The sequence below is a fragment of the Chelonia mydas genome, chromosome 6 (genome assembly GCF_015237465.2).
Source record: "Chelonia mydas isolate rCheMyd1 chromosome 6, rCheMyd1.pri.v2, whole genome shotgun sequence".
Taxonomy (NCBI): domain Eukaryota; kingdom Metazoa; phylum Chordata; order Testudines; family Cheloniidae; genus Chelonia; species Chelonia mydas.
The window spans coordinates 108315432-108325944 of NC_051246.2; positions in this window are offsets into that span (position 1 = coordinate 108315432).

The window sequence follows — 10513 nt, forward strand, 5'->3', positions numbered from 1 at the left end:
ATTCTCTCTGGGGAACAACAGAAACAGGCAGGTAAGCAGGGGTTTGTTTTATGTTCCTCTAGATGAGTGCTTTCTTCTGCCAGTGGGAATGTCCCTCTGTCTCTCCTATGTTCATCACCATAGTGTTTAAGCACCTTAAAGGAAAATAACGAGAGGTTCATTGCCATGTGGTCTCTCTCCTCTCCAATTTGTGGCTGTGAGGAGGTAACAGATTTTCATTCTTGGGGGGAGGGGGGAGTTCTGTTTGCTTTACTGAGGGAAAACTATGGCAGAGAGCTTTTGCATTTGGATCTGAAGATGGTGAGAGGTTCACGGTCACTCTGATTTCTTCAGGAAGAGAGGTCCAGAATCAGAACCTAATCACTGACAAACAGAATCTTATAGCTGAAAACTCTGGCTTAGATCCCTACTTCAGCTGACGATTTCCCTGTGCTAGGAGAATCCTCAGACATTACCTTAAGGTACTTTTATGTCTTATTTGCACAACTGGAGATTTAGGACTTAGGAGGGGCCAAAGAGCTGGCCCCATATCTCCAGCTCTCACAATTCTCACTCTTGTTGTGGAAAGCATCTTCCTTCCTGAAGATTGCAGCTGTAGTGGAAGGTCATGGCTAAAGTGCGAGAGGTGTTAGGTTGGTCCTAGCCCATGGAGAACTTTGAACGGCTGTCCTGCAGAGTAACCTTGGGAAAGTCACTACTCTCTCTGTGCCTCAGTTTCCCATTTTTAAAATGATATTTACTCCTTTTGTAACGCACTTTGAGATCTGCTGCTGAAAAGCCCTACATAAGAGCTAGGTATTATTATTATTATAGAAGATTAGGATCATGATCTTGAACTTGATCCACTGTTTAATGTAAAACCAAAGTGGAGTCCACAGCACTGTGCTCAGAGGCTTCCCCTTGCCAGTCATGCCTAGTAGTTTTGTGTTCTGGACTGGCTGGAGGTTTTCATATATTTTTGATATACAATATAAATTATATTTATAATGGAAAGGCCTAAAGATTCTTTAGAGAAGCATCTTTGGGGGCTGCCCCCTTTCAACTCACAATTACAGCACTGAAATTCACATTCACTGCCAAAGGGTAATCAAGTTTTAATGCAAATTTGAGAAAGCAAGAGAAACTCTGTTGATAGTTATATAAACCAGGAGAAAATCTGTAAAACAATCTGGGGTGAGTGCAATACAAAAATAAAAGAAATTCCTGCTCCCAACAATATGATAGTGTAATTCGGACACAGCTATCAGGTTAATTAACTGTCACATTAATTGGGCCTGATTCGCCACTCATTGCACTTTGTACAATTTTTACACCTATACAATATGATCATTCTTTTACTTACTTATGACAATGGTAGCAATTTGTACCCACTTTGCACTTTATACAGTGTGAAATGGCTCCACAAGGTGCAAGATCATGGAGAATTAGACCCTATGAGTTTAAAAGACATAAGACAATTTTACAAAGGATGGGAAATGCTATAAAAATCATTGAGGAAGGCAGGGTAGAAACATTGGGATAGAGCAATTAAAAGCCTTGATTAACTCCTCCCCGCCTCCAGCATATGGCAGGGATTTGGACCAGAAACAAGTGATGTCTCCACGGTGGAGTCTGACTTCTGACCTACAGGACAATGGAGTCACAAGCTATCCTGAGACTTGATTGAGATGCCACTTCAACATTTCCATAAGTCATTCTGCCATTGCAGATCTGTCACAATTTTGTCAAAGTTTTGCAGAATTCTGTTGACACGGTGTCATCTCAATAAATGCCAAGTTAAAAAATGAGTTGGGGCAGGTGCGAGCACAGATTTCAAGTCTAATGCGTGGGCTGCTGCATGTCTTCTGACATAATCTAGGCTCTCATACTTGATGTTTTTCTGGAGCCGTGGTGAACTCTTCCATCCTTTAAAATAATCAATCTCGCTTAACTAATTTGAGAAGAAAAAAATTAAAATCAGAATCACTGCTTCCCCAAGCTCGGTCTGTGAAAAAAATAACCTAACAGAAATTTGAGGCCTGATTCTCCTTTACCACTTCACACTGACCTGTCTGGTAAGCAGACCTTAAATTACATTTACATCCACTTTAAGGACGCTTTACACTTGCAGGAGTGGTGTAAAGCAGCCTCAGTATAGATGAGGATTCAGGCCATTCTTTTTAAAGCACCCTTGTAGTTGATGTGTCAGGCATACACATTGTTTTCAATTAGTTGTTTTAAAGGAAGCATGCTGCTTTTGAAAGGCCAGCAACATTGGACATGGACAACACTGGAACTAAAGTCCACAGAACATATCTCTTGTCTCATACTTAGGCTGTAAGCTCCTTGAGGCAGGAACTGTCTTTTTGTTCTGTGTTTGTACAGCACCTAGCACAACGGGGTCCTGGTCCATGACTAGCGCTCCTAGGTGATACAATAAAACTAATAATAAATACTAATAGTTAACTTCATTGTGGGTCCACTGATGTGCAAAACATGAAAAACGAAAGGTCTAATTGTTCCTGTGCCTCCAGAGTATGAGCATTAATATTTCTGAATGTTTATATGAGGGATCACTATATAAACAGCTGTCCCTTTAAGACAAGATGTGGAAGATGAGTAACGATCAAGTTTCTGCCACTTATTGTAAACCTCTCTCAATGAAGATCCTCTCTTATTAAGAAATGCTGTACACATAGAAACCACAATGCTTCGAGAGATCCAGCAGCCCACTGCAATGGGAAGACAGTAAACTCTGTGGCTCTGATATAATTAAAACAAATGGCAGCACAGACTGAATATTCCCTTCTATGGTACTGATTTCATAGCTTGTTCCACAGCCTTTCTGAAACAGGTTGGTGGTCTCAGTCCAATTCTTACTGGACAGATATCTCTGCCTCCAAACCTTTTGGCACAGTTGTTAATGTTCTCAGCTGTGAGCCTGAAGACTTAGGCCTAACCCTAAGAGATGACATGTGCCTGCTTGTATACCAGCTTGGAGGTGCTTTGTGCCTCAGCCCCCTTAACAAGTATGCCATCTGTGATAGTGGCTTTGATTATCTGTCTGGTAAGGACTACACTGAAACTATTTATCTCAAATAGGCTAGAATAACCATAAAATAGTAACAACTTTTGGTCATTATTTAATTGATCAGGACTCATATCAGTGGCATTGTGGTGAATGGCTCTGTATCCAATCCCCTGAGTCATCCAGTCCCTCATATATATTCTATATTCTTCCTATATGTTCCCTTCTTGATCTGGACTCCTTCCCAGGCAACAGCATGAAGGAGATGAGTTAGGAATGAGATGTAAATGACAAGGGAAGGGTTTACAGTTTTGTACAGAGAATTATGCAAATTTCAGTTTTGCTAGATGGAGTTTGGTGGTTTGCACTGAATTTCATCCAAATCTACAACTCAAAGCGGAACTCAAAGGGGTTAGAATCATATAGATCAAAACTGATGGATGTATTTGAATGAACCGCTGAAAAGTGACACACAACTTGAGCCTAAGCAGACTTGTGACTAGATGACGAGCGAAGTTATCATACACTATAAATGGGAAGGGATGCAGATCGGGATTAGTAAAGAATATGTCAGAGGTCTTCTGACCAATCTGAATTAATTCAAATCAGCAGTGCCAGATGCTATTCAGCTGAGGGTATAGAAAGAATTAGCTGAAGAAATCTTGGATCCACTGGCAATAATATTTACAAACTCATAGATGACATGAGAGGTCCCAGAAGACAGGCTAACACAGTGCCCACCTTTAAAAAATGGGGGGAAGAGGAGCAGGGGAACTATAGACCAGTCATCCTGACTTCAATACCTGGGAAGCTACTAGAGCGATGTGTAAAACATTCAATTTGTGAACACCTGGAGGACGAAGGGGTAATCCCTAGCAGCCAGCATGGATTTACCAAGAACAAATCATGCCAAACCAGTTTGAATCATGCCAAACCAGCTTGATTTCCTTCATTGACAGGGCAACTGATTTGGTGGATGGGGAAAGGCAGTGGACATAATATACCGGGACTTCAGCAAGGCTTTTGACACAGTCATACATTACATTCTGATAAGTGAGCTGGAGAAATGCAGGCTTGACAGAAGTACCATTAAGTGGATACATATTTCGTTAAACAACTGCAAACAAACTATTTATGGAATGATGCTGGATTAGAGGGAGCTCTCAAGTGGGGTTCCACAACGATCTGTTCTGGGTCCAATGTTGTTTAACACTTTATTAATTACCTGGATGTAGCAATACAGAACATACTGATCAAGTTTGGCAATGACACAAAGCTGGGTGGGTGCCAATACTTTGGAGGACAGAGCTAAAATTCAGAGAGATCTTGATAAATTGGAGAAATGGGCTATAGACAACAAAATGAAATTCAACTAAGACAAGTGTACAGTGCTCCACTTGGGGAAGAAAAACCAAATGCACAAATACAGAATGGGAGATAATCGGCACTGCTGAGTGGATCACAACTTCAACACAAGTCAACAATGCAATGCTGTTGCAAAAAAAATGCAATTTTAAATTGCATTAAGAGAGGCATAGCATGCAAGTCACTGGAGGTGATAGTACCGCTCTACTCGGTGCTGGTTAGGCCTCAGCTGGAGTACTGTGTCCAGTTTTGGTCACCAATGTATAGAAAGGATGTAGAGAAACTGGAAAAGATCCACAGGCAAGCGACAAAGATGATCAAAGGGATGGAATGCAAGCCATATGAGCAAAGACTGAAGGAAGTGGGTACGTTTAGTTTGGAAAAGAGGAGTTTAAAGGGGGATATGATAGCAGTCTTCAGATATCTGAAAGGCTGCCATAAAAAGGATGGAGAAAAGTTACTCTCTTTTGCCACAGAAGGCAGGACAAGAGGCAAAGGGTTCAAACTGCAGGATAGCAGAGTTAGATTAAATCTCAGGAAAAACTTCCTAATGTAAGAACAGCAGGACAATGGAACACACTGCCTAAGGAGCCTTCTTTACTGGAGACTTTCAAAAAGAGGCTGGACAGCCATCTGTCTTGGATGGTTTAGATACAACAAATCCTGCATCTTGGCAGAGGGTTAAACTAGATGACCCTTGTGGTCCCTTCTAACCCTATGGTTCTATGATTCAGTGACTTCAGTTTTATGGGCCCTATGAGAAGTAACATATGCAGATCCCTCCACCACTTATGCCCCAGCTGCCTTCTGCCTTTCCCTGATCTCCCTCAGGCTAAGACAAACCCACTCCTCCTCACCTCTTTGTATAGTACCATAACCTCTGGGAAGTCAGGAGGCAGAGCCAAAGTGCAATTTCCCAAATAAGGAGCAGAGCAGGACAGCTAAGGAATTCAGTCCACATTGGCCCACAGGTATCCAGAAGGAATCATAGATGGAGAATCGGAGATGCTTCTCTGACTGGTGGGTCACGTGTGAGCTGATGGCATTAGGAAGATCAGGACCCTATTCAGCTGCATAGTTTGCACAGACCTAAGATCGCCAGTAACTATAGCCAACAGAAATACATAGACATCTTCAATTATTTGAACAGTAAGCTCCAGTCATTAAGAACCTAGTCAGGATGTCTTTAGAATTAGGACCTTTGATAACTGTCTGAGTGTGCACAAACTGAGGCACATTTTGAAAACCTGGTCATAACTGACACAACGTAATTGTCACAACACCCCGATGAGGCAGGTCTGTATTACTGACCCACAGTTTATAGGTGGGGAAGGTGATGCAGAGAAATTGAACACATTATTTTCTTGAGCTAAGTTGGCATAGCCCAGAACTACAAGACAAACCGCACAAACCAGGAAGGGAGCGGGACACATCAGAAAGTATTTTTTCAGTTACTTAGGAAGAAAAAATACACTAGTGCTAATGTTTCAGACTTGTCCTGCCAGCCTATTAAACCCAACATTTGATGCCACAATGCCCATGAACTCAACAATCTTTCTACTCAGTAATTATATAAGTTGTAAAATGTCATCTTTTTTTCCCATAAAGGTTAGCCTAGGTGGACAAAGGTGAGTTACTTCTAATATTGGCAGCTGGGTTACACATGCTACGGGTGCACGCACACATGCAAAAAAATCCTCATTATTAAATCACAGAGCAATTAAAAAATTAAAAATTTCATAAGACCCCACATAAAAGAAATACAAGTGTTTAATGATGGATTATAAAGTGAAAGTGAGAAAAAAGTAAAAGCTCAGCTGTCTCAGGGGCTTCCCTTGTAGCCTGTGATACTGAATTCTGTCTTCACCCTCTCACAAGCCGCAAGAGCTAATAAATTCCTGGCTCCCCTGCCTGGGAGCCAAGGCCGATTAATATCTGCCTACCTTGTTACCTAATTCATTATGGAATAGCAGTTAATTTGATTTGATATTATTTTAATAAAATTCTGTAATATATTAGATTGTTTCAGGCTATCAAAATAATTTTCCAATTATTACGGTTACTCAAGCAAGTCTTTTTTTCCCTTCATGAGCGGCAGTTGGTCTGACTCAGAATACATTAGCTCCTACAGCTTCATCCTGGCCAGAGGAATACGAAGTATATGCATGATTACACCAGAAATGTTATTGCCAGTAATGTGAGCCTGCGGATCAACGCAAAGAGTCCACAGATTGATGTGCAATTACAACCCCCATGACGTCATGACACAGGCGATTGCCCTTCTTCTACAACTGCACTAATGAACAAAAAAATCTTTTTCTTATATCCTGATTCTAGTGGGTCAGAGGTAGCAATATGCTGAGCTATAGTGGAATAGATATTGCATCTCACAGGGATCTCGCTGTTCTTATTTCTTCGGCCTGTAGTGGTTGGTATGACATAACACAACTGGGCCAGCCTCCAAGGAGTGAGGCTGCTGTCAGCCACTCTCACAACTTTTGGCCCCCTCACACAGAAGCGACTTGAGTTTCTACTTTGCAAGCAGCTGACTGCTCTTTCTTCTGGATAAAAAAAAATGCATGAGAGTCAGTGAAAAGGGGAAACAGGAGTGGAAGTTGATTTAAATAGAAAAAGGCAGCCTAGACAAAAGAGCAGGTGAAAACAGTGGAGTTCCATTTGCAGTTGTACCAGATGTCATAAAATGTCTGCCTTCATACATGAGAGCACCTTGGTCATAAGCTTCTGGGGTTAGGATAGTAGATGAGATAATCAGTTTCAAATGTCTCGGGCTTTTGTTGGGGATGGATGCCAGTCACCCTCAGCTGTACATATCCAGTCACGTACATAAAGAACTTCATTGGTTTAGCTATTTTAAAACATGTTCGTATACAAATAGAAAACAGGAATATAAAACCACATAGCCCAAAAGCCTGCTCCTGCTCCCATTGAATATGAGTTTTCCCATCACCTTCAATGAGAGCAGAATGGGATCCTCATTTATCATTTAAGATGTTCACAATATAAACTTAATTTATAAGCTTCAAGTTCAACAGCTGAATTTCATGTTTGCACGGTGCCTGTCCCAAAGGGGTCCTGATCCCAACCTGGGTCTCTGGGTGCTATCCTAATATAAGCTTTGTTACCAATAATATTAATAAATACCAAACTATGATTTAAAGCATCCTTAATTGTTTGTGATAATAAAAGAGGTTGTATGGTAATAGCTTGAATGCCTACGGACATAGGAACTGGTGGGGCCACATGCTGTATCTTAGATGAACACTTAGTATATATCTTGACACCATCACCTCTCTATTGAACAGTAATCTCTGACCCTGCTGTGGCCCATCCTATGACAATGTTAAAGTTCACCGAGGATCGCTGGGCTGTTTCCAGTCTTTCCTTGCATAGATTAAAAAGAGAACTGCCAGTACCTGATTTTCAGACTGCTAATCGTTTTCTTAAATGATCGTTTTCTGCCTTATACAGTGCATCGCAGTCCCTTTTTCATATTCTGCCTCCAACATGGTTATTCCTATTCCATTCAGTTATCTTAAAAGAGTGGTGGTTGACCCATGGGATGTATGTCAAATATGATTTACAACCCTTTTCATGCTTCAGCAGAACTCAGTGGAAACATAAATGGATCAGAACATATCCTACATACGTGGAGAAATACAGCTTCTTTTTGTTTTAGTATTTGTAAATTGCCTTATTATTTCCATTGCTTAGCTATCATTAGGTGCATGAAATAGCACTGCTAATAGCAGGGGTGCTACAACTACACTTATTGTACAAAGAGTTTATTATTACAAGTAAATTGTATGCAACCTGCCAAGTGAAAGCACTATCATACCAAACCCAGGGGTTAGTGTAATTTTTTTCCTCCGTGCATCAATGTTTTTTAACTTAAATTCCCATTCTAGTGGGTTTAAAGTGTTGAGACAAAAAGGCTATTGTCTATCAGAAGGATATTAGTGAAAGATGACAAAAAGGAAAAAATGTGTGCCTAATATAAGATAACTTGCTGCTTTAATCCTCCAAGATAAGAATATTTTTACGTTTTCATTTTAAAAATCAATGCATCTTTTCTCCAACTTATATTTTTGCAAGTACTTACTAGATAAAAATATAACAAAATTGTTGGCTTGTCACAGAATTCACATACACAAAAGGCTGCCTGAAAGCATTTGCTGTTTTAAATATACAGATTTCCAAAAGGAATCTTCAAATACAATATTTGACAGCTAAATGCTGTGGCTTACAATCTATCTATCTATAGCCTATTGTCAGTTCTGGGATATTTATCTCTTTTTACATTAATAATGAAATTAAAAGAATTTTTAAAGGTAACTATCACATTTAAAAAAAAAAGAAAACAGCCAAAGTTTTACAAAGAATTCTACATTATATCATGAAAAGATCCCAGTGTCATTAATGATAACTGAAGTTCTTCAGACACTCAGTATTGGTGATACTGAAGTGAATTAACCAGAAGACCTCAAGCTTCTTGAGCTTAGATCTCAATCCTGAAACTCACACAAGTTGTCAATGGATCTCAGCACATAAGTAGGGTCTGAATAGTGGGGCCTTTACTATATAAAAGCAAGAAACAGGGTTGGTTCTTATGATTCTTGCATAGAAACTGGTAGGTTTAAATTCTTTTCAACATCACTACTGCCTAATCAGCTAAAATTATTGTAGATCCTAGAAATTGCTACAAGATGGTTATAAAGTCTTTGTGTGGACAACTTTTCCATTTGGTGGTAAAACTGGAAGGCCTTATCACTCTTTTATAACTTTCCATATAATTTTTATGAACACAAACATAAAGCATCAAAGACTGCAGGCTGAAAACTTCTCTGTGATCCAAACCAAGTGGCAAAATTAAGTCCTGAAAAAGTTAAGATTCACATCTGGTTTATGGTCTACTTAGACGACTTGGCCTGAGAACATAGCACAGGAGTAGACTGATGCAGAATAAGGCTCAAATTTAATAATCAAGCTTGGTTACTGAATACAGCTATAAAGATGGATGAAATGAAAAGTTTGTATTACATGTCTCCACTCATCACATAACAAAAGAAAAGAAAAGAAAAGAAAAGAAAAGAAAAGAAAAGAATGGTATGTTTTAAATTAAAAGGAATGGACCATGCTGAAGAGACATGAGATATAAACAATACGGAATAAGACATCATTGTAAACAAGGCCATATCAAATACGTTGGAGTGATTTATCAGATAATGAGAGAGAAGAAACTTAGGCCCAAATCCCGCAAACACTTACATGTTTCACTTTGCATACATAAAAAGTTGAAGGTTGCAGAATCTGGCACTTTGACTTTACTACTTTTATGCCAATGGACAGCACTGCCAGAATAGTTACCATCTGTTCCCCACCCTATTTCCTCTTCCCTCTCCCTTTACTCTACCCTTTCCTTCCATGTTCGCCAATCTTCTTTTTTGCCAGGAGAACCACTATGGAACCTATGTATTCTTCTAGACCTGCTCTGATTGCATGTCCCATGACAGAGTCTGTTTCGGATGAGGTACATTAGAAAAGGCCTCTAATGGAAAATTTACATACTGTGCTATTACAAAGCCCTTGAAAGGCTCTCACTAGTCTAGCTTCCTTTACAGCAGCTGGGAAATGGGCTTGACAGAAAGGAAAATCCAGGAAGTGACAGAGAGAAAGGTTCTCATATTAAACTGATGGCAGCCCAGACAGCAAGGACTTCACTCTAGATCTAAAATGCTTTCATTCCATCACTAGACTTTCTGGATTACTTCTTAGACATCTAACTAGATAATCTTCACCCTGGCCACAGTATGCTATTTTAGGTATTTGCAGGGGCCCCATTATCATGTCTGAGTGTCTCACCATCTTTAATGAATTTATCCTCACTATGCCGCTGTGAATAAGGAAGTGTTATTAATCACATTTTACAGATGGGGAACTGAAGCACAGAGAGGCTATATGATTGGCCAAGGACACACACGGACTCTATGATGGCGCAGGGACTTTAATCTAGACTTCCCAAGACTTATGCTACTGCCCTAACTTCTGGGCCATGATTCCTCTCCAGATAGAGAAGTCAGTGACTATCAGGCAGAATCAGATGATGTACCCTGTTTATCAGTG